We start from the raw sequence: 23,825 nt of genomic DNA on the forward strand, positions 1-23,825 counted from the left end.
ATCACCTTCAGATTACTTATAATACTTAATACAATGTAAATGGCATGTAAATAGTTGTAAATACAATGCAAATACTATGTAAATAGTCACCTACGAGCGGCAAATTCAAGTTTTGCTTTTGGAACTTCCTGGAATTTTTTCCCCCAAATATTTTTATCTACACTTGTGATGCGTTCTGTGGATACAAGAATCTGTGGATACAGAAGACTGACTACATTTTTTATCACTGTCTGACCCTTCCAGGCTTTTTGGTCACATCTCCCTTCCCTGCTAAGGAAGAGGCAACAGAGAAAACCTAGAAATATGCACATTGAAGGGAAGGTGAGTTGGGAGAGTGGTAAGGGGGGATTGGGGTGCTGATGAGCAGGCTTTCAGGGTTCATTCCAAAAAACGTACGTATCGCTTACCTCCATGGAGGGCGGTACTGCTCTTATAAGGTAAAAAGACAAATTTATAAACGCTGGGGAGGAAAAATAGAACCTTCACATGCTATTTGGTCCATACCTGGAAGGATGGCTTGTGGCTTGAGCATTTGGGGGTGGAGGTGGGGCATCCCAGGTGGAAGAGATGCTGCTAGCAAAGTGTCTCACTCATATTATTTCCCTGAGACCTTGCCTTACAACCCAGGCTTTGGGCTCTCAGGCCCCTGGGAGCATTACACATTACACACTGCCCAGAGGATATGCAGAAAGCCATGCTGTGTCTGCCAGCCCCATTCCAAGCTTTCCTTCCCCTCCAGGCAAAGGTTCACAGGTCCCTCTCCTCTTAGGCTGTCAGGGGCTTCTTATCTATTAAAGAAGAATGTTAGTCTCAGTTTTAGGAATTTAGACATCATATAGAGCAGAATAAAACCTCTGGAAAGCAGCCTAGATCAGGAATTGCAGGTGAGAAAAACAGAAATAGAATTGTGCCTTGCCTGATGGTGTTGACTTTGACTGAGGTTGCTATAGGCCTCAGTTTCCACATCTATAAAATGAGAAAAATGCGCTAAATGCTATTTAACAGCTTTAAGGCTCTAAAATTGGGCTTGGCTTCTGGATTGACACATGTGAGAAACTAGAAATGCAGTTCAAATGGCTTAATGCTGCCTGCCTTTTACAAATTTTCTGAGTTCGTATTCAAGGAAATGGACAGCGCTCTCAGGAGCTTCTTTCCAAAGATTGTCCGAAGCTGTTATCACCGAGATTATTCCAATTGAGATGTACTCTCCTGGTCTGTTTGAATCTTGCAGCCCAGTAGAGTAATAAGACCTTGCATCTGGATAGCAATTTTTACAGTTCTAAAGTGCTTTCCATCTCCATCCTGAATTTTACACTTATATCTATACTCTCTAATGTAGGCAAAGGTAGAATTTTTTTTAATCACATGTGAACAATAGGGAACCTTGGACTTGAGTTGCTCTCAGAGAAGTAGTAATGATGTTCTCAAAAGGGTGCTGGAGGGATGTGTCTGTCTCTCGGCTTAACTCTGAGTAGGCTGGCTGTGTGACTTTGGGCAAGCTCTCTAAGCTCGGCATGCCTCCATATGCTTACCTAGTCACGGGGGATAAATACCCACCCCAAGGGTTAAATGAGATCATGTATGCGCTAAAACATAAAACCAAAGGTTGTCTGCAGGCACTTACCTTGAGTGAGATGGAGACAGGTCATTGGTTTCAGAGAAGCACATAGGACTAAGAGAGGATTTAGAGCTGAGGACGAGGGAGAAGCAGCTGTCCCGGATTAGCCGGGATGGAGCCACTTCCTGAGAAAGTGAATACAGGAAGAGGTCTGGGGCTAACGAGGCTCTGGACAGGCTGATTTTAACTGCCTTTAAGACATTCAAAAGAAGATGTCTACAGGGCACAGTTTGGGCTGTGCAGTTGCTTGTTTCTTTGCTTGCTTGCGTGTGTTTTAACACTTGATCTATTAAGTATAACAATGTTGTCTCGTTGAAATCATGGCAATGTCTTGGGAGGTTGCCCTGATCAACTCTTGTACATAGACGGCCACCTAAGACACCATTTTTAGGTCTGAAATTTCCCAAAGTAGTCAAAGAATACTACTTGTCGAGATGTTGACAGGAAAAAAAAAACAATCAATCCATAATAAAATAATTTTAAAAAACATAATACATCTGCCTTTCATCACCTCTTCCCCCACAAGATTGACAGGAACTTATTAAAAGCTTTCAGAAGTGTGGTTCTAAGGCAAACTTGTTTAATTTTAAACCCAAAGTCTGTCTGTCTTATTGGACCAAAGAATCTCCTTCATTGTTCCCATGTCATTCTAATTGATAGCTTGTAAATCTGGCTTTGTGGGATAGACTTGAAAGTGTTTCTGTTGTCCCAGGAGGGAACAGAGACCTCAACAGGGTGTGTGCTCCGTCCAATGCTCCCCAGCTAGCAGCCTGTCAGATCGGAACCCTGACTTCCTCATTGTCAGTACCGCTTTCCACCTGCCTCCCTGCACAGCCTGTGCCGTACCTTCCTGCAGAAAGAGGCGGATGGGAAACAGCCAAATTCAACCTTCATTCTACACCAGGCATCGCAGAGCACCTTCTGAAATTGTCTTCACCCCCTGGCTTGCTTAAGTCATCCAGAAAACAACCCAATTCATGTTTTAATAATAGAAGTTTACACTCCTGTCACACCTATTGTCCGAGGTTATCAAATCACTCTACCAACCTTTATGAATTCTTGGGATGCTCCTGCAAAAGAGATTAAGGGAACATCATGCCAGTGTGGCTCTCTGGGGCCACGGTAATGAGTATATTTATAACCTCACGCTGCACAAGCCTTCACGGCAGTTCTCCTGCAAGAGAAGATCTTATGTGGCTCTGTAATCACTCTACATACTCCCACATCCAAAAGTCACCATCCATCCCAACCAAAAAGCCCTTTTAATTTCTACAAAGCCCTTTAATCTTTACCATTTAAAAAGCTCCACCACGTCCATTACTAACTTTTTCCTGCCACCACCTCAGAGGTACGCAGAGGAAGCTAGGCACCTCTAGTTTGCAAAGGAGGGAATGAATGTCTAGCAAAAATAAAGCGACCTTCCCAAATATCCAGCAGGAGTCAGGATTCACATTCAGACACAGCCATTCATTCCATGACCAAGTACTGAGTGAACATCTCCTACCACCAAACTCTAGGCTGGGTACCATACAGCAAGTACAGCAGTAAACTAATAAATACGGTCCCTGTCACCCTGGATTTAGAGCTCAGTGAAGGAGACAGGAAATAGAAAATAAAATGAATGATGACATTTTCTGAAAACTACCCTGAAGGAAATAAATAGGAAACATGTTTCCCGTAGATGTTCACAAGTCTTGCTCCCTGGCTTCACTCAGGTGTCTGTGCAAATCCCTAACGGGGCAGGGGGAGCGTGCTATCAACAGGGCAAGGACCAAAGGAGATCTCCTCAGAAGCAGCAAGAGACATCCGAAAAGAGAGGGCTGGGTCCTAAGGCCATTATAGATCAATTATAAGGCCTTGACATTTTCCCTAGATTATTCTGTCCAGGTCTCAATTCATGTCATAGGATAGCAAATGATTTAAGACAGAGCAGAGAGGGAGAGCGTAAGAGACACTGACCAAAAGCCCTGCCTGTGGCTGTATCTTCCTCCAAGAAGGAAAGATGGATTTTTACATGTCAGTATGGAGAGCCTGGGCATCACGGCTGTAATGGAAACACAGTATTTCCAGGGGACTCTAAAGAAAAATCAGTTGCATCATCCTTCCAACCTGTAACCTTTCCAGCTTCAGTGCTTGGAAATTCACTGGGCTCCAACCCCAGTCTCCACACCATTCTTATTAGTCGTGTCACCATAGCAACTTTTAGGGAATGTATCCTTAGCCACATGGCAAACTAATTGAACTGTACAACTTATCTTGCAGCTGGGGAATGTAAAAGCGAATCTTCCATTTAATCATACTCACAGCACTGACATTCAAATCAAAAGGCTTTGTTAGGGCTTCTGGAAAATGGAGTGTCATTTTGCCAGTACGTTTCACTCCCAGGCATATCCTTCCCACTTTGAAGTGCTAAGTGAATGGTGGGGTGGGAAAAAAAAGCTTTTTGGCTTAGGGGTGGGAGAGGGTGGGGACAGGGGAAGGAACAAAATCTGGATGAATAACAGGAAAATGAATAAATGCATCCAAATCAAATTCGAGTTCAACACAAAGGATGTTGAAAATCTTTGTCCTGTGGTTTTTCTTTTTTTTTTTTTTTTTTTAAAGAGGCAGCAACATTGATGGAAAGAAGCTTTGGAATCACAGCCCTACTCTGTACTCTTTAGTTCTGAGACCTTCAGGCGAGTGACTGAACTCCTGGTAATCCAAGTTTCCTTGCACATAGACTGGAACTAAGTAATGCCCACCTGACAGGCTTGTTCTGATGGTAAACAGACTGAACGTGAGCACCTACAAAGCACACAGCATCACATATGACACATCGTAGATGCTCAAACTGTCATTTTCCTGCCAAAGCTCGGAACTTATCATGTGACTAGCCCTGTGCCAACACTGAATACACCTAATACAGCAGACAGTGTGCTGGGTGCCTCATATACCTTGTCTCATTTCACCACAAAATTAGCTCTGGGACCTAAAGTACTGTTATCTCCTTCTTACAAATAAAAAAGCTGAAACCTAGAGATATCAATAATGATTAAAAATTACTCAAAACTTGGAAATGAGGGGAAAAGGTGACCTCATGTCTTTTCTATACTGGAGCATTGTCTAACAGGCCTACCCTATCCATGGTTTCTCTGATTCTTAAGGGGAATACACTTTGATTTATCGTTAATTAGGCCCCAGACTCTTTCATGTTAGATGCTAATTTGTAGAAGATGAACAAGTTACTAACGACTTTTGGCTAGCAGAGAGCAAATGATTTCTGTCCAGTAGAAAAGATAACCCCAAAAGTTAATTTTTTTCCCCCCAGAGGGTTTGAACTACCTTAGCCATCTTATTTCAGTGTCTTTGTTTTTCAGTGACTAGATGCCACTTCTCAGATCCCTCTTTGACTGAGCTTTATCATCCTGCTGATCCCTTCTTTAATAAGATATTAAATCTCTAATGTGTGTGCTCATTATGTATTTGTACAAAGATCATGGTTTTTGGTTTTTAGAAAATTACACTTTGACAATAATTTACACAAGAATCATCAGGGTGGGAAGGAGTACCGTCTGGCTGGTCTGACTCCCGTGTCCACAGACTTAGTTCTTTCGGGCTCATGGGAACCAGGACTAGGATTGAAAGGCTGCACCCTGCCCTCAAGAAGCATCAAAAGAGACGACCATCTGTGACATGATTTCACGCAATCCGTGGCGGGGCTGTGGCTGTCAAGTGTTAAGGACACTCAGGGGATGAAACTTCTGTTTCTCGTTTGCAGGAGTGAGAGTGAAGGCAGCAGACCTCACAAGAGAAGCACTGAAGTTAGCACTAAAGAGTGAGCAGATTTCTCCCTGATTTCCATCACAGGTGGAAGAACGTTCCCGAAGAGTTCTTGAGTATTAAGAAAAAAATAACAAAAACGATCGTGGTGGTCACTGTGGCTAAGTTTATCATTCTCACCGAACCAAAGCTCACAAAAACCGTACGACGTAGATACTACATGATCTCCATTTTCAGCCGAGGAAACCGAGGCACAGAAGCTTGCGTGGCTTGCCTAGGAACACTGGACTGGAGGGCAGAGCTGGATTCTGAGCCACAAGTTCTGGCTCCAGGGTCCACACTCTTCCTTCTGCTCTACTGCCTCTGTTTCAAGACGTTCACTTCGTCCCTAGCCCTTGCCCTGGGGCATGTAGTTTCTGACTCAGCCCCTAGCTTCAGGCAGGCTGGAAATTCCTGCTTGACATAGGAGGAGCCCTTGGAAGCTTGAAACGGGTAAATGACTTGTCAGCTGGGAAAGGCTGGAAGGGGAAGCCTCTGAGATAAAAGTCCTGCCCTTTCAGACATTATATTATTCCTATTTTGACTGGGCTGTTACTGACTCGCCTTCCAGGCCTTTTTAGTGATCCGTCTGCACCTGGTCCTGGTGCAAAGTGGCGAGAAGGATAAATGACCTTCTCCGTACCGTCCCTCACGGGGAGAGATGATGCGCCATGGGGCTATGTGTCACCAGTGCAAAATGACGGAGGGTAACTGGAAGAGGAGGCTGAGAGAAACTGCAGGGCTTAACCTCACTTGAGTTAGCCAATAATTTCATCCCTCGGGCTTTCTGAAGATGATTTCTCTCCTGCTTTATCCATGTACTACCCTCACTTCATCACTCCTCGGAGCTTTCCCTGTATATGTATTGTTCCATCTTTGCAGAAGATGAAAAGAGGGCTCAGTCATCCATCTTGCAACAGAAAAGGGTAAAGGATGAGCACCGGGTTAGGAATCAAGAGACCTGAGGTCTAGTCCTAGCTCTGCCTCCAATTTGCTGTGTGACCTTGGCTGGGTCCCTGGCCCTTATGCCTCAGCTTCCTCATTTGTACACTGAGCAACTGGACAAGTACGCTATGATTCAAGGAAGTGTATATGGGCAGCCAGTGACAGAAGAAAGCATTACCAGTGAGAGACTCAGTGATGAGGAACTCCACCAACCCCCTCATACACACACACACACACACACACACAGCCTGGGAGGAGGCAACCACACGGCATGGAAGGGGCTGTCAAACCTCTCCTTCGAACCTGAGACAGAGGTGGTAGCCTGGTGTAAGCAGAAAAAACATACAGAAAAATGATGGATGGGAAGACCCAAGGGAGATGCTCTTGAGAAAATGGTCCATGTTGATGTGTTATCTTCAGGTAGTACCAGTGAAAAGGCATGGAGAATGAGCAGTTGCTTTGTGATGTATCCTCAGAGAGGAGGACCGGAAGAGAAAAAAAGGGGCTGATTCAAGTCTGGATGCCTCTCTGAGCCTTCCCTAATTTCCTTGCCCTCAGTCTTCTCCATCCTTTCTATCCTGAGGCTGCTCAGGGAATGAGAAGCTAGGTGCCTGCTCCAGGTCTTGTCAGTAACAAGCCAGATGGTTGAACAAAGCCTGCTCTTCTTTGGGACTCAGTTTGCTTCTCCATAAATTTAGAGGTGCAATAAACAACATTTCACAGCTATGGTACATTGATGTGCCAGACAACATGGTGTCTCTTGTGATACTCAGAAGTCCCTAAGAGATGCTTTTATCCACTTGACAGAGGAAGAAGGTGACACCCATGGTAAGTGACTTGCACCTGGTGAAACGTCTAAGCAGTGGTAGTCTAACTGCTAAACCTGAACTTTCCTCCAAGGTGGAGACACTGGCATGGGTGCTACCTACCTCCCTGCACCCACCCCCACTACCCACCCATGGCAGACACCACTCATGCATCTCAGCACTCTTAATCAGGCTGACTCCAGAAAGACTATAGTTTACACACCTCTCACTTTAATCCAGGTACAGTCTACTCGCACCACAGAAAATAAAGTGATCCTTTAAAAGTAAATTACCTGGGCATATACCCAGAGGGAACTCTAATTCAAAAAGACACCTGCACCCCAATGTTCACAGCAGCACTATATACAATAGCCAAGACGAAGCAACCTGAATGTCCATCAACAGATGACTGGATAAAGAAGTTGTGGTATATTTGTACAACAGAATACTACTTAGCCATAAAAAAGAATAAAATAATGTCATTTGCAGCAACATGGATGGACCTGGAGATCATCATTCTCAGTGAAGTAAGTCACAAAGAGAAAGAAAAATATATGATATCACTCATAAGTGGAATCTAAAAAGAAAAAAGAGGACACTAATGAACTCATATAGAAAGCAAGAACAGACTCTCAGACGTAGTAAACAATTGTATGGTTACTAGGGGTGGGAAAGGATAAATTTGGGAGTTTGAGATTTGCAGATCTTAACCACTATATATAAAAACCTAATTTCTTCTGAATAGCACAGGTAACTATATTCAATATACTGTAGTGCCCTTTAATGAAAAAGAATATGAAAGCAAATATATGTATGTATATGCATGACTGGGATGTTATGCTGTGCACCAGAAACTGACACATTGTAAGTAACTGTACTTCAATAAAAAAAATGTTTTAATGTAAATCAGATCATGCCATTCCCCAGATCAAGCACTCTAATGACTTGTTAATTTACACATACATAAATATTAGTTCTTACCATGGACTTCAAAGCCCTATCAGGTCTGGCCTTTGACCATGCTTCCAACTTCACTCTCTACCTCTCTTCCCTCTGTTCATTCTATCCTAGCCACTCTGCCCTTAGTCTTTTCCAGAACAAGAAATCCAGCTTGTACCACGGCCTTTGTAATGACTGTTTCCTCTGCCTGGAAAGCTTTCCTCTCAGATATTTACCTAATACTTTGTTTCATTCAGATTCTGTTCAAAGATCTTTCCTTAAAGAAGCAGTTGCATATCACATATCTAAAGTGACACCTTCCTTCCTTCTTAACGGTCTATTTTTACTGAATTTTTCATTAATAACATTTATCACTCACTGGCTTAAACCAAAGTGTATGTTTGTTTATCCATTTGTCTCCCTTCCCTATACTACAGGTTCCATTAGGTCAAGGACATTTTTTATTCATTACTGTATCCTCAGTCCTCCAACAGTGCCCTTCACCTAAGAGAAATCCAAAAGTGTGTTAAATTAATGAATATTAATGATTGTACCTTCTCCTTGTTGAATACAGCAATTTATACTGGGCTTTGAGTACTATAATTAATTCGATTTACTCAACAATAAGGTTGATGGAACAGGGAATGGAACTCAGGCAGCCATTCTGGGTAGGAAAGCATATCTGGATGTCATGTTCTGGGCAAAGGCTAGTAGGGCCCCAGGTCCTGAGTCTGTGTCACTGGTTGAAGAGACAGTATTAAGCTCTAACCTGATGCCCTCACATTGACCCACATGCCCCTTCATGGGGATGGCTCTGTTTCCCCAGACCTGCTACCACCCAGAGTCATGGCGTCATTTATACACATCACCAGGACTCAAGCACTACTTTGCTGGAAGAATCAGAACTTGACTAAACAAGCTATTTTCGTTCATAAAATATAGACCCTTTGAACCCTTTTGCTGGTTAAAAATTCTGTCTAAAACATCAAATGTAACATTGCATGAAGTGAGTATGTGTCTTTCTCACCTGAGCCTGGGCATGTCCTTGTGGACCCCAGGTCCTTATGTTTAAGATGAGGACTATCTTATCTTTGGGATCCTCCCAAAGTGACACATTTTGAATGACTAATATGTCTATGATCATCTCCCAGAAGCAGGTGTGAAATCAGAGAAAGTGAGAGAGGGTGGACTGCTCTCCAGTCCTTCTATAAAGTGTTAAAAGTTAAATTAAATCCGTGGTGTTATCTTGATCTTTGGTTTTCTGCTTCTTGCCTGAAGAACTTGGGAACGGGTTCTAATTAAGAGTCGTAGCTCATTCCGTGTATAGCACAAATAGTGACCAGATGAAGTCATGAGGATTAGGTTTATCGGTACCCAGCCAGCTGTCAGAATCATGTTCTCGTCCCACAGCACTTTATACCATGACTGCGAGGGCGTGTGTCACACTGTGAGTGCCCACCTGCCTCTGCGATAACGCTCCTGAGCACAGGGACTTTAGCTCGTGTCACCGCTGCTCTTAACACTAGCCTTGGCACAACATGGGTATTGGGTCAGTATTGACTGAATGAACGAATAAATGGTTAAAGGAGTTGAACAACTAAACTCGACTGTCTTTTCCCCACTCAGATGAATGTCGTGTTTTCCTAACATAATACTCCCCCCACCCTGCCCACCTCCGTATTGGCATGAGACATTCAAAACCTTACTGGACGTCGCTGGGATGGCAACACAGGTAGTTCCTGACTTTTCTCCCCAGCACAGGAAGAATAACTAGCAACTATTCGTGGACAAGTCACCACTGAGAGAATCCTAGAACATGGAGGTGAGGCTGAAGCAACCCCTGCATCACAGAAACCAAGATAGACAACACTGGAAAGGTAAGAGGAGCTGGCCTGTCCCCCAGGTCAGCACAGCACCACACTGGGAGGTTTCCCCTGTGGTTCCACCAACGAGGAAAGAGAGGGTGGACATCCAGCTTCCCCAGTCTTCTTGAGAGCCTGTACACTGGTCTCGCCCCACAGGTATTGTGGGGGAACCTGTGAGGCTTGACCATCAGGAATCTGATGGTGACAAAGAAGTGGGGAGGCACTTGAAACAACCGACATTTGCATTTTGGCAGATCAAGTTCCTACCTGCACAACCCACGTGGTTGTCCAAACTGGCAGCTTTGCTCATCTGCGGAGCCAAGACAGTGGTGCAGGCTGACCAGGGAACTCGGCAAGGTGTCCTTCCTCCTGACTCGGCTCCTCAACACACAGATGTGCTGGCCCTGGAGCTTGGTCTGCCCCTTCCCAGGCTGGGGAGCTGAGTCACAGTGCAGCCCGCTGCTGGGTGTAGCTGACCAAGAACACCTGGGAGGCTGTGAAAGAAATTAGATTCTGAGGTTATCAGAAGCAGGGATTTGGGGGCAGCAAACATAGATAAAGGTGGTCAAAAGGTACAAACTTCCAGTTATAAGATAAACAAGTACTAGGGATGGAATGAATGCAACATGACAACTATAGTTAACACTGTTGTACCAGAAATTTGAAAGTTGTTAGAGTAAATTCCAAGAGCTCTCATCACAAGTTTTTTTCTTCTCCTTTTTTTTTTTCTATCTACTGTATGAGATGTTGGATGTTAACTAAACTTACTGTGGTTATCACTTCACAACATATGTAAGTCAAATCACCTTAAACTTACATAGGGCTCTGTGTCAATTCCATCTCAATGAACTGAAATGAATAAATGAATGAATAATAAACAAAAACAAAAGCTTATTCTGAGGGAAAACAGAAAGGATTATCCCCTTTGTACAGAATGATGGAGACTCACAATGGTTTGAGGACTTTCCCAAGGTTTTTCCAAACCTCCCAAACCACATCAGAGTAGAACCTGACATAAAGCCTAGTGGCTACCCAGCTCACCCATGCCTTCTCGGTCCTGAACCCAACTCCACAGATGCTTGGCTGGACCAGCAGGCAGGAGTGCTGTGAGCACCCACCTGGTCCAGCCCATCCCAATTCCAGAAAAGCAACAGGCCCTTCCTGCATGTGCCCCATGGTCTCTCTTCTTTCTCCCTTTCTCTTCTTATGCCCCCAGGGTTTTTCAGAGTCTGGGAGCCTTTTGACACTAAGAAAAGGGATTTTTATAAAATTGTGCACACCAACATTATCCACCTCCTATTTGTTGAGTCCTAATGATGCACCAAGACGCACAACACGGGGCTCAGGCTCTGAAGTCAAGCTGCCCGGGTTCAAATCTCAGCTCTACCATGTAACCGGGTACCTGAGTGTCCTCGCTTTTAAAATGGGCGTGCTAATAGTCCCTGCTTCTAGGGCCGTGGTGAGGATTAGATAAGCTGACCTGTGTCAAGACAGTATCTCTTACATCATCTTCACAACAAACCCAGGAGGTAGAGTATAATTATTCCGTTTTATAGATGAGAAGACTGAGGTTCAGAAACCTTACGCAGCGATTTCAATAGGGCATGCTCTACTGAACAGAGACTCACTTACATACGTTGTTTCTCAAAAGGCACTGGCGTCTTGAGGAGGACGCTGCAAAGCATACAGAATCCAAACTATTTCAATTCTCAAGCTGAGCTCACAAGTCTTCACCTGGGCATTTTTCGGACCATGGAAACACTGTCCTTCCCAATCTCTTGGAGGCACAGGGCAGCCCACTGACTCCTCCCTCCAGGCTCATCAGGTGTCCGCGTGAGTAATTGGTAACACCTGCTCTCCCCCGGCCTTCGCCCCGCTCCACCCACAGTTCTTTCCAATTAGATGAGTAGAGGGCTTGCTCCATTACTGCAAATAGTAGCGTCCCTGCAAAAATATCTAAGGCAAGCTTTTTAGCTCGCTTTCCTCAGTATCCAACTCCGTTAGCCTGAAAAGTGGCCCCGCTGATGGTCCCTGAGGGAACTCCCTACCCTCCACCCCGACACCGTCCTCTGCTCTCAACTACCTTCTGGAAAATTCTCTTTCCTGAAAGGAGACTGGTCACTCCCTTTGGAAACACTGAGCGGCCTTCCGTTCACCTGCCTGCTTGGTCGAGACGGTTACGGCAGAGCTTCTTCCAGAAAGCCATGAGAAAACATACGGAGTGTGCACCAGGAGTTTATAAGGCCAAGGAACTCAATTTTGTTCACTTTAAGTGAAATAAACTTGCCTCAACACACTGGAGCAGGCGACTCCGTCCTTCTCCGTGGGGCGGGGAACTGAACGTGAGCGAAAGGGCAGCTAGGAGACAAAGACGGCGGACCTGCGGCAGGGAGCTGCCTCCAGAGAGCAGAGATCTGGGGCCGCAGCGGGGGCAGCGGGCAGAGTGGCGGGTGAGCGTCCTGTGCCCTCGCAGCTCCGCCCCGCCCCGCCCCCGGGAACCGCCCACTCCCTCCTCTGATCCATCCAGAACTCCCCGTCCCAGCTCCACATCCACGCTCCTCCCCTCCCAGCATTCCCGCAGGCTCCCCCAACCCTCAATCAATACCATACTCTTGACACCTGAGGCCCCTTCTCCGCCCTCTCAATTACCGCCACTCCCTGAAGACTTATTTCACCTGCTCTTGCTCTAAGAACCCTCTTCTCTCCTCCAAACTAGGAGGGATCATCTGCTCGTCCTTCAGACTCAGAAGAGCAATTTATCTTTATGTTCTTGGTGCACTCATCACTGTCTATCTAGTAGGTAAGGGGACTGCCCCAAGGTCATGCAGCAATTTGAGGCCAGGTCTCTTGAATTTCTGTCTGTGATCTTTGTAATGCATCCCATTTCCTCTCAAACTCTGGAAGGCAAATTCCAAAGCCATTATAGAAGCAAAAGGAATAAAACTGAAGTCTTTGTTTCTTACATTACTTGCCACGGAGGCAAGTGACCTAAGTCCCAGAAGCTCTGTTTCAGAAGCGTCACCCACAGGGAGTGACTCAAAATGGCTTATTTGTCCCCGTGTCTGCCTCTGATAAGAAAGGTACCCTTGATCTCTGGCCCCCTTGGGAGCATCTATGAGGATATTCATGTTTCATTGGAAATATAATGAGATGGAGAAAATTTTTATTTATGAGAATTCCTCCAGGGCAGTAGAAAGGATTGAAAGAATATTTTGATAAAGTGCTTGCAGATAAAGTTTCATGCCCCAGGATCAATAAGAGATGTTTCCTAAATTGTCTCAAGGGGCACACCTGTTTGCCTCCCTGCCATCCATTTCTCTTTGCTTCCTCCCTAATGCACTCCTGACTTTTTCAAGTGTGAAATTTCCCCTCATTTGACTCAGAAGAGGTACACTCCTTTCCTACCTCTAGAAGGGCATTTCGATGGATCCAAGCCAGGATTGGTCAGCTCAAGCCCATGGGCCAAATTTGGCCAGCCACCACTGCCTGCAAGCTAACAATTGTTTCTGCGTTTTAAATGGTTGGGGGGAAAAATCCAAAGAAGAATAGTATTTCTTGACTTGTGAAAATTATATGAAATTCAAATTTCAGTGTCCCTGAAGTTTTTTTTTTTAAACAGCTTTGTTGATGTATAATTCACATACTGTATAATTCACTCATTTTAAGTATATAATTCAATGGCTTTTAGTATATTCACAGGGTTGTGCAATCATCACCCACCATCAATTTTAGGTTTTCTTTACCCTCAAAAGAAACTCCGTGCATGCCCCCAACCCCTCAAACCCAAGGCAGCCACTAAACTACTTTCTGTATCTACAGAGTTGCCTATTGTGACCTTTTCATATACATAAATAAAGTTTTATTGGAACATACCCATACTCATTTACATACCACTATGATGGCAGGGTTCAATATTTGTGACAGAGACTGTACATCCCACAAAGCCTAAATTATTTATTATTTGGTCCTTTCCAGAAATAGTTTGCAAATCTCTGGTTTAACCAGATTTTGCTATTCCTTAGGAGTATGTTATTGGAACAGGTGTGTGTATGACCTATGCTAACCCAGTCAGACTGAAGGAAAGGTTTGCATCAAATAGGTTTCTCTTTCTGACCTTTGCTGGGGTTACTCAGTTGCTATTGGAAGCCATCTAGTGAGCAAGAGGGAACAGCCTGAGGACAACAGTGAGGATGGAAAAAGAAAGAATTTGGATGCTTTCTTGCTGGGTTACATTGAATCAGCTAATTCTGAACCCTGCCTACCTCTGGGTTTCCTATCACATACAGTGATAAGTGTCCTCATTATTAAGCCAATAGGAACTAGTGTCTGTTACCTGTAGCCAAAAGCATCCTACCAAATACAAGTTCTTCCTAAAGAGGGTGATTGAGTTGTGGGTGCTGGTTTGGCCCAGAGTTGAATTTCCCCAGACAATGGAAGGGCACTGAGCACCGCCACCACCAGCCTTCCTCTTACTTTGCTCTGCCTGCATCTGCAGCTCTTTGATGTTTGGAGGATATCATTTTGGGAGATACCAACTCACTGGCCTGCCTACCTGTGCACCTGTCTCTGGCTTTTCATCTACTCTAACCTGTTTTGAGCTACTATGGCCCTCAATCTCATTTGTAAACAAATAAAAAAGATAAAAGCTGAATCGTTCAGTTTGGAGTCTGAGTATTAATTACCTTGAGGCGGTGGTGGGTGGAGCCTGGTCTGCCTGACCTCTCCTGATGCCTGAGGGTATTCCATGGTGCATGTTTAATAAAGCAGGTAATAGAAGATGTAAGGATAGCCTCTTCCTCCCTCCCTCCCTTCCTTCCTTTCATGGGCACACATTAAAAGTACTAAGTTAAGAGATTCTGTTATTTTAAACCAGACCTGCTGTGATGATGGCAATTCAGGTATTTCTTTCTTATGCTTTTCTGAATTATCACCCTTTTTATAATGAACATGCGCACTTTTTAAAATCAAAATTTACCTAATTTTCTACTTTTAAAAATATGTCTTATTAATATTTTCCCCAAGTTGTCCTGAAGCCTCAGTTGCTCACCAGTGTGGTTATTCACTGTAGAGATGAGGAATCATCTCATGGTTCAGTAAAATGGATAAAGTCAAGATATGGCTATAAAAGAACATTTTCAGTAGCTGATACGGCAGCAAGAACAAAGCAGGAAGATTTAAGACCCTGGGGTTGAGGCTCTAACCTTGTTACAAGTTTGTTATGTGGTGTTGGCCAGTTGCTTTTCTTCTATTTAACTTTCTACTCTTCCTCAGAGCCTTGGCCCCTGGGCTCATTTCTTTTAAAAGAATTTCCTGAGGTCACCCAGCCCTTCCAAAGTTGAATTAGGTAATCTACTTCTATATTCCTAAAATATCCTAGTATACTCTTCCATTATAGCTCTTAAATGGCTGAATTTTAATTTTTTTCTTCCCTACTGACCTCCTGAGCTGGATGGTAAGTTCCTTGTAGGAAAGAGCTGTCTCTTTATTTCAGTTTCCCTGAACTTGATATGTTTTATCCACTTGATAATTTTGTTAAATGAATGAATAACTGGCATTCATTACTCCAGTCTAAAGAATAAGGCAGTTGGATCAAATTAGAGTCTTTTCTATCTCTAAAATTGAATTCTTCTATGATTGCTCAAGGATTTTACAATAGAAGTGTTTATGAAAACTGTAGTATATCATTTAGGAATTCTTTAAAATTGATAGTGACAGACACTCAAAATAACACTGCCTTAAGTGAGACATGAATTGATTTTCCTCTCATGTAAAAGACATAGAGAGATGGACATCTAGTAGTCAGGGACTCAGGATCTGTCTTCTCCCTGTTTTACCAACTCTACTGAATGACAGCTCTCCTCTAGGTTGCCTCATGGTCCTTAATGGCTGCTGAAGTTCCAGTCATTAAGTGAATATTCCAGAAAGCTGGAAGAAGGGAGCAAAAAAGAACAAAAGAGTGTAGCACCCAGGAAAGTCAAATTCAGAATTTCAGGTCCTAACCAATGACTTCCACACATAAGTCATACCTATTCACTGACAGCTAGGTAAATTTCCATTGAACAATACAGGGATGTCTTCCTGGGGAGGAAAGGGGAACGGGTATGGGGTAGACAGAGGGAGATCTCCACCATCCTTGGTGACTGTCCTGTCAATATCAGTGTGTTATAGAAGACTGGGATTGGCTCTTCGAGGCAGGCCCTCTTGGAAATTTGGTTCTTCATGTTGTCAGCTGTGTGACACCATACAAGTAACCACTCAGGACATCAGGTTATATGTAAACAAATGATGGCCAATTCAGTAGAGTCAGATCATATATGAGGCTAAGCATCTAATCAGTGGGTTAGAAAATCTTGAACTGTTAAAATTACCCTTAAACATCTTTTAATGTAGTTAAAGAATGGGCGTTTTCTCACTGTTTTTTTCCCATGCTGGACAAAAATATACAGGTTTTTACCCATGAGCGACCCAGTATATCAAGATATCCCCACCATGAAAGCACTGGAGGGCCTGAGCCCCACTCTGGCAGCATCACCTGGACTTGCTCCAGCTCACACTGACTCCTGGACATGCCAAGGGTAAAGGGAAGAGTCATGTTTAAAAGGCAACCATTTAAATCCCCTGTTGCTCTCAGTCTTTCTAGTTCAACACAGACATAACTCAATTCAGTAAGTGAAACCCCTGTATGTGATTCCATCAGACATGTCATTCTGATTGTCCAGTTTTAAGTCTGATAAAATACTCCACTGTATATCGAACGCTGCAGACACGTGGCAGGTATGGAGGTGACAATGAGCAAATTTCTAGACACACCAGACCTGACTTTCTGTACATCTGTGCTATCCTCTGTCAAACAGACTCCACTAAATTGTTTGCTAATATTTGTCCTCCTAATAGGGGCCTCGTGTCTCCCTAATGGAGGAACTTTGGGCACATCATGATTTTTAGGGGACATGCGTGCACACCATCCTCCACAAAAATCAATCTGCTTGGATCTATAGAAAGCTTGGACTTTAAGAGAGCTTGAGATTCTGGGTAGTTTTTCATTTCAGTTGCTTTTATATTTTTGAGAGAATATTGAACTGTTTCCAGGGTGACATTTCATAATCACAGCGTCTGGAGTGAAAAACACCCTGGTAGCGAAGCTGGAGGAACCACGGGTTTCCACACAAATCACCAAGGATTTTGATGGGGCTGTTCACCCTCCATGCTCAACCCACTCTGACACCCATGAACAGTACCCAGGACCTAAAAGACAGGAGACAAAAGCCCCAGGGAGCTTTTATGGCCTGAAAAACTCAGGCAATAATCACAAATTATTTATGTCTTTGAATAACCTTAAAATCGGACCTCTTTCTTCCTTTTATTTATTTTTTTTAAACCTGAGAGAGCTATTATTTACGGAGCTTTATTATTTGCATTTCTGACCCTACAACAGAAAGAAAAAAAGAAGCGAGGAGGAAAAGAAAACCTGATTTTAAACATGATACGTTTTGATTCCCCAAACACACTCAAAAATATGATTTGTCAGTCCAAGCAAGGACATGTGACAGGGTCAGGGCAATGCCTTAAATCCCTCTTGAGTTCTCAGATTCTGGTCCTGGCTGTGCGAAAAATTGGCAATAATCTTGGGTTAAAAAAAAACCAAAAACAGCTCGTCTCTTTGCCTATACACCTGTGTGTGAAACAAGTAGCCTGGAATAACCCGTTACCAAAATTGTGTTCCAGGAGAGGATAGTATGTTCCATTCCATAGCTAAATATAATTTTTTAAAAACCTATGTATTCCTTCCCCACTTTTGTAGAAGGTGACAACCTGAAGTTTTCAAGGATCATGTTCTCATTACTCCATTACAGGCTCTAAGAAGATCGACGATGCTTTCAAATAAAATGAAATGTGTCTCAAGTTTGTTTGACCGAATATATATTATTTTTCCTCTGGTTCCATATTTTTTACTTCTTGTAGAACTAAGTTTCTTGTGGAATATAGTTTGAGATACTCTTAATACAACGATCGTTAAAGACCTTGGTGGGTTTAAAATATTGGCATTTATGACTTGGTAACACTCCATTAAGTAGCACATCAAGCCAGTTGCCGTACTTTGATAACTGAGCTGGATTTGATGACCTGCACATTAAGATCCTAAGGTCAGTCAAAGCCAGAGAAGAAAGATTAAATTTATATTCCTCATGGTTTAGGACTGGATGTCCTTTTATACCTGGATCATTTGAAGATGAGCCCCATGTACGTGTGTGTGCGCGCGCGCATGCACGCACATGCACACACCTGCACACACCCTACTTTGGTACCCAACCTGAACCCCATGGGGCCTTCCCAGAACAGACCCCCTCCACCCCCATGTCCTCCCACCTGACTCTTTTCTGTAGAAAAACTTAGCCTCCCAGGCCTTCCCTGAGTTCCAAAGAGTAAATTTAACCAGAGGAGTGAGAAAATGCAGAAAGAAAGGAAAAGAGTCAAGCAAGACAAAATAATAACAGTTCAATCATTAAACAAAGTCAAGGACCTTCAGTTCCTCCGAAATGGCTGTAGATAATATCCTGAGCCATGTCCTTGAGCTGTTTTGCAGACATGGAAACCCCGACCAGGAGGAAGAAGTTAACTGCATGTTAACTGCATGCTGCCATCGAGCACGGAGACCCCAGACCAGGTGGAGACAGAAGGTTGATGATGTCTCCCCATGACCTCACCACACAGCAATCAGGAGAACATCCATGAGTTGATCACACACCTCACAGCCCCCTCCCTCCTCCTACCTTTAATAAACTTTCCCTGAAGGCCACTGGGGAGTTTGGGTGTCTTGAGCTTTAGCTACCTGCCCACCTTGCTTGGCCTCCTGCAATAAACACTGCACTTTCCTTCACTACAACCTGGTGTTAGTAGATTGGCTTTACTGCGCGTGGGCGAGCAGATCCAAGTTTGGTTCAGTAACACTTTTACTAAAAACGTTAAACTGCACGTATTTATGGTTTCATACACACAACCCAGTGTTGATGCACAGATCAAGTCTAGATAGAACTCTTGCTGAAGGGGGAAAAGTAGGCTGACACCCAAAATTCTTCTAGTAAGTTTCCGTATAGGGCTCTGGGTAGAGACATTGGGTTATATGAAAAGTTCATGGGCTTGGCAGTCAAGAGAGCTGTTACTGGCAGGTTCAGATCTGTGATCCTGCAAGTTATCTGTCTAAGCCTCAGTTTCCCCATCTGTAAATGGGAATAACAGTAGCTCCCTCTTAATGTTAAATAGCCAATGGAAAGCATCTGGCACACAGGAGGAATTCAATAAAAACCTGTGGTAGGTTTGGATCTCTTACAATAGTTCTCCTTCAGCACAGGGTCTGTACCTTCTAAACTTGGATTCTGCCCCACATCTAGCACACAGTGGTCTGCTGTATGACTGAATTACTTAATCGTAAAACTGAATTATGAAATAAATGAAGCATTCATTCTCACGTTGCTCCCTCCTGCTGAGGTCCGTTAGCAGAAGAACCAGAATGTTCTCTTCCACTCCCAAACTTTAGTTTCTTTCTTGCAGACTTCAAATGGTCACTTTCTCGGGAGGTCTCCTCTGACTACCCTGACCAGTTCATATCTCTCTGACAGACCTGGCTATTTCTCATTTGGAGCATGTACCACAGTGGTGTCTCTCTGCCTCTCTCTCCCTCTCTCTCTCTCTCTCTCTCTCTCTCTCTCTCTGTCTCAATTTACAAATCTTTGATTAACGTCTACTCTCCCCATCAGGTCTGTAAGCTATGAGCACACAGACCAAGGCTGCCTTTGTGTGTCAGTTTTATCTCCAGGACTTAGCACAGTGTTTGGCACATGGAAGGCGCTGAATAAATATATGAATGAATGGACAAATACTCCCTTTTACACTTCTTACTAAGAACTCACTCCCTGCAGGTTTTTCACTGAGCCTGAGCATCATAAATATACTGCAGCCAGAGCCTGGTATGTTCCCTGTCCTGCCTGGGAATCTAAACAAGTGACGGCAGAAAGGTAAGAGGGGCTTTGGGTTTGGCCGGCTTTCAATTGGCTCCGACGGGGATGAAAAGAAACACAAGGCAGAGGAGACTGGGTCAGAAAGTCTCCACGTCACAGTCTTTTTCTTGTCGCTGGCAAAACGCCGCTTGTGCCTTGGCTCAGTTTCCAGGTTCTTTACTTGAGTGTTGGGCTACCAGACTTTGCAGACCTCGTTTCCTGTGGGTTCACATTTGCACAACCTCTGGACCTTCCTACACAGCTTCATCCTGTAACATTTGTGACTTGCGGGCCTGGCTTCTGACCCCATCACTCCCCCCACCCCCACGTCTCCTCTGTGCCGCCTACCCCAGTCCTGGCTCTGTTCCCAGTCCCCTCAACCTGCTGCCACCCACGGCACAGCATGACGGAATGACTCACTCAACAATATTTGCCTTTGGAAACATAGCCCACAGGCAAGATACGCCTGGATTTAAATATCCAAACTGTACTTCTCTGCTGTGGGGATTGAGGAATTGCGTTCTCCAGGGTTTGGCCAGGCCCCAGCTGTGATGTACTCAGCAGCCTCTGTGGTTTGGTCCGAGACCGAGCATGGCCTTGGTTTGATGCGGTAACTATTCCTCCACTTGAATTTGGCTGACTGCCCTGTGTCCTGCGTCCTTCCCCTCTAAACTCGAGCGAGGAGATCTTGGGAAGAGCGATTGCTAAATAAAGACCAGTGGTGGTATTTACTTAGAACAGATGGTGGCAGAACCCCCAGCTTTCTCTCCCTGAGCATCACTCCAGGAGAAATTTCTAGGTCTGATACAGCTGAGAAAGGATGAATTCAGCCGCCTTTGCTCTCTGGGCCTGTCTACAAAGAGCGTGTTAAGAACTCATTATTCATTTTTAAAAATAGAGACCCATGCAATGAATTCCGCAGCGCTGCCCGTAGTGTGTGTGCAACAGCGTCGTACTGGAGAGAAACCAGATTAGGTGTCTGCAGATTCTCATTCTTATTCCAGTTGGAAAAATTCCTTCCTCTCTCTGGTCTCATTGTCCAGAGGTGTAGCTGCCTCTAGGTTTAGTACTCGTTACTTTCCGATGTCCTTAATACTATGCCTAGCTAAAAATGACATGCGCAAGAGTTTATCCAGGGCTTACGTGTGGCACACACTCTTCTAAGCATTGTGAGTATTCAACTATTTACTGGACAATAACTATGAAACAGAAAGATAAATTCAAGTCCTTTTTGAGAAACAATTTTTTGAAGACATTTCCCCTCATACTGGAAGTTAGATACCCTCCTTGGACCTGGCTCTCAGACTGCCCCTATATTATTAAAAATACAATTACCTGCCTGAGTCCTTGGTATTACTACAGGGTCCACCTTCTCATTCATTTTAGTTTTCCCAGCACCTCGCATAAATCCTAATGGATAAAACATGTTCAGTGAATGTAAGACAGGTGCATAGCCCAAGGCCACTGAAATGTAAACCCCGTGAGGGTAGCAGAGCAGTGACCCTGTCTTTTGTGTTCCTCTATACTCCCTTGTGCTTAGAATTGAGGCTGGCAAAGTAGATGCTCAATAGCACTATGAATAAATGAGTGAATGAATGAATGAACGAATGAATGAATGAGTAAACAAACTAATGAACAAACAGTAAAGAATCTACTGACAAAGCCAAGTCTGCCCTCTTTAAGGGCACCCAACTCCTTGCCAATCTAAGGAACAAGAGCAAAACTTGAGAACAGGCAGGCTGTGGGTTTCCACAGCGGGCGGCCCCGGGAGCAGAGAGGGGCTCTCCCACCGTGCGGTGGGGCACTTTGTGTTTACTGATGGCTCGTTCAGCCTCTTTAAGCACAGCAACGATACAAGAGAACTGGATCTCAAGCTGCTACAAACGCTACAAATTGGTGTCTCTTCTCTTTAAATAAACAAGTCTCATTCAGAGCCTTGGTTCCTTTGACTGTTAGAATGTCCATGACCAGTCACTGCAGGCGAGGCCTACGTGTGTGTTTCTCTGGCGGGTCTGCAAGGGAATCTGGGAAACACCGCTGCCACCGTGCAGAGGGTGTCTCTGCCAAGCATTGTGAGTTGCCGCCCACCGCTCCAAGCTCCTCCCCTCCGGGCCCTCTGGTTTTCAACCACATCCTTTTATCTTTCTCATTTCCCTTTTTTTTCTGCTCTGCTTGGTTTTCAATTAGCAATAATCGCGCCTCGGATAAACCTCATTGGCTACGATACTGCCACTGCGCAAAGCTTCTGCTTGGTTTTGATGCTAGGATTTAAAAACAAGCATCAGATTGTATTTTCTATCGGCACAGCCAGTCTCCTCCACCTGCTGTAGACTTTCCCGCTGGCATTCCTGCGGAGAAAATTCAGGTGAGAGGGACTTACGGGTTCAGGCAACTGATGGAAGCACAGAGACCATGGGTGGCTCTGGTCTGATGCTGTAGCTCTTCCTCCACTTGAGTTTGGCTGATTACAGTCCGGGCCAATGGAGCCCTGGGTTATGTAACAGAAAGAAAACAATATGAAAAACAGAAAATCCTAAAGCCTTGTCGCCTATTTGGAGTCTAGATTGTTGCATCTTGGGCTACTTTGTCAACGTTTGGAAATTTGCTTTGGACTCAGATATCACCTGGAAGTGAAGACATCAGAAACGCCTTAGATAGGGAGTGAGCAGACATGTTTCCTTCTCAGCCATGACCTTCCTAGTGACCTTGAAAAACTCACTTCACTTGGCTCTTCGAAATGCACAATATCGTATCTTATTTTGTATAGCAGTGAGATTGAGCCCTGCGAGGCCACTGACTGTGACAGGAGAGGGAAAAGGAGACAGGTTAGAAGTGAGAGATTCCTGACTAGTGTCTCCACCGCCTTCAGGTGTCACTACAGATTCCCGTTCCACAGAAGGTGAGAGTAATAAGAATAGCGACAGAAAAGGCCGCCATCACAAACTTTTGAAGTCTCATTGTTCTTTGTGCCACACACTGTGCTTCATACTTTATAATCATTCTATCTCTCAATCCTTGTAACGCCAGCATAAGCTGACTACTCCTATCCCCAAAATCTCAATAAAGAGATGTGGTTTAAGAGAAGTTCAAAACTTGACTCCTCAAATTAGGTCATGGTCCGCTGTTACACCCTGTACTTCTCCTTCAGATCAATTATTACAGTTCTTAACCATAGGGGTCCCTCCTTATCCATGGGGGATATGTTCCAAGACCCCCAGTGACTGCCCGAAACTGTGGATAGTACTGAACCCCATATATGCTATGTTTTTCCTATACATACATACCTATGATAAGGTTTAATTTATAAATTAGACACAGTAAGAGATTAACAACAACAATAATAAAATAGGGAAATTGTAACAATATACTGTAATAAAACTGATGTGAATGTGGTCTCTCTCTCAAAATATATTATACAAATGTAATGCCTTTTCCATCTTAACTAAGCACACGTCACAAACTGGCTGGAATTTTGTAGTGTGAGGTGCAACAGCAAAACCAGCATGCATTTCCTTCTGTGCAGTTTCATGGATAGAAGATTTGTTCTTACCATGGATCTTGACACCTTCAGGATATCTTTTTTTTTTTCATTTAAGTCAAGAACTTTCATCTTTTCACTTAAAGGAAGCACTTACAGCTTCTCTTTGGCATATTTGAATTGCTGGCATCACTGTTCTTGGGCTTTCGAGCCATTATTAAAGAAAATAAGGGTGACTTGAACATAAGCACTGTGATACCAGGGATGTTGGTCTGAGAGCAAGTTAGCTACTACGTGACTAATGGGTGGATTGCGCTCAACAAAGGGGTGATTCACAGCCAGGGCAGGACAGAGCAGGATGACTCGAGATTTCCTCAT

The 23,825-nt window shown here is 44.1% G+C and overlaps 1 pseudogene; it reads right to left on the reverse strand.

Moving 5' to 3' along the window:
• Positions 1-22,138: 22,138 nt before the first annotated feature.
• Positions 22,139-22,213, reverse strand: LOC116152405 (U4 spliceosomal RNA; annotated as a pseudogene).
• Positions 22,214-23,825: the final 1,612 nt, after the last annotated feature.

The sequence above is a fragment of the Camelus dromedarius genome, chromosome 3 (assembly GCF_036321535.1).
Source record: "Camelus dromedarius isolate mCamDro1 chromosome 3, mCamDro1.pat, whole genome shotgun sequence".
NCBI classification, from domain to species: domain Eukaryota; kingdom Metazoa; phylum Chordata; class Mammalia; order Artiodactyla; family Camelidae; genus Camelus; species Camelus dromedarius.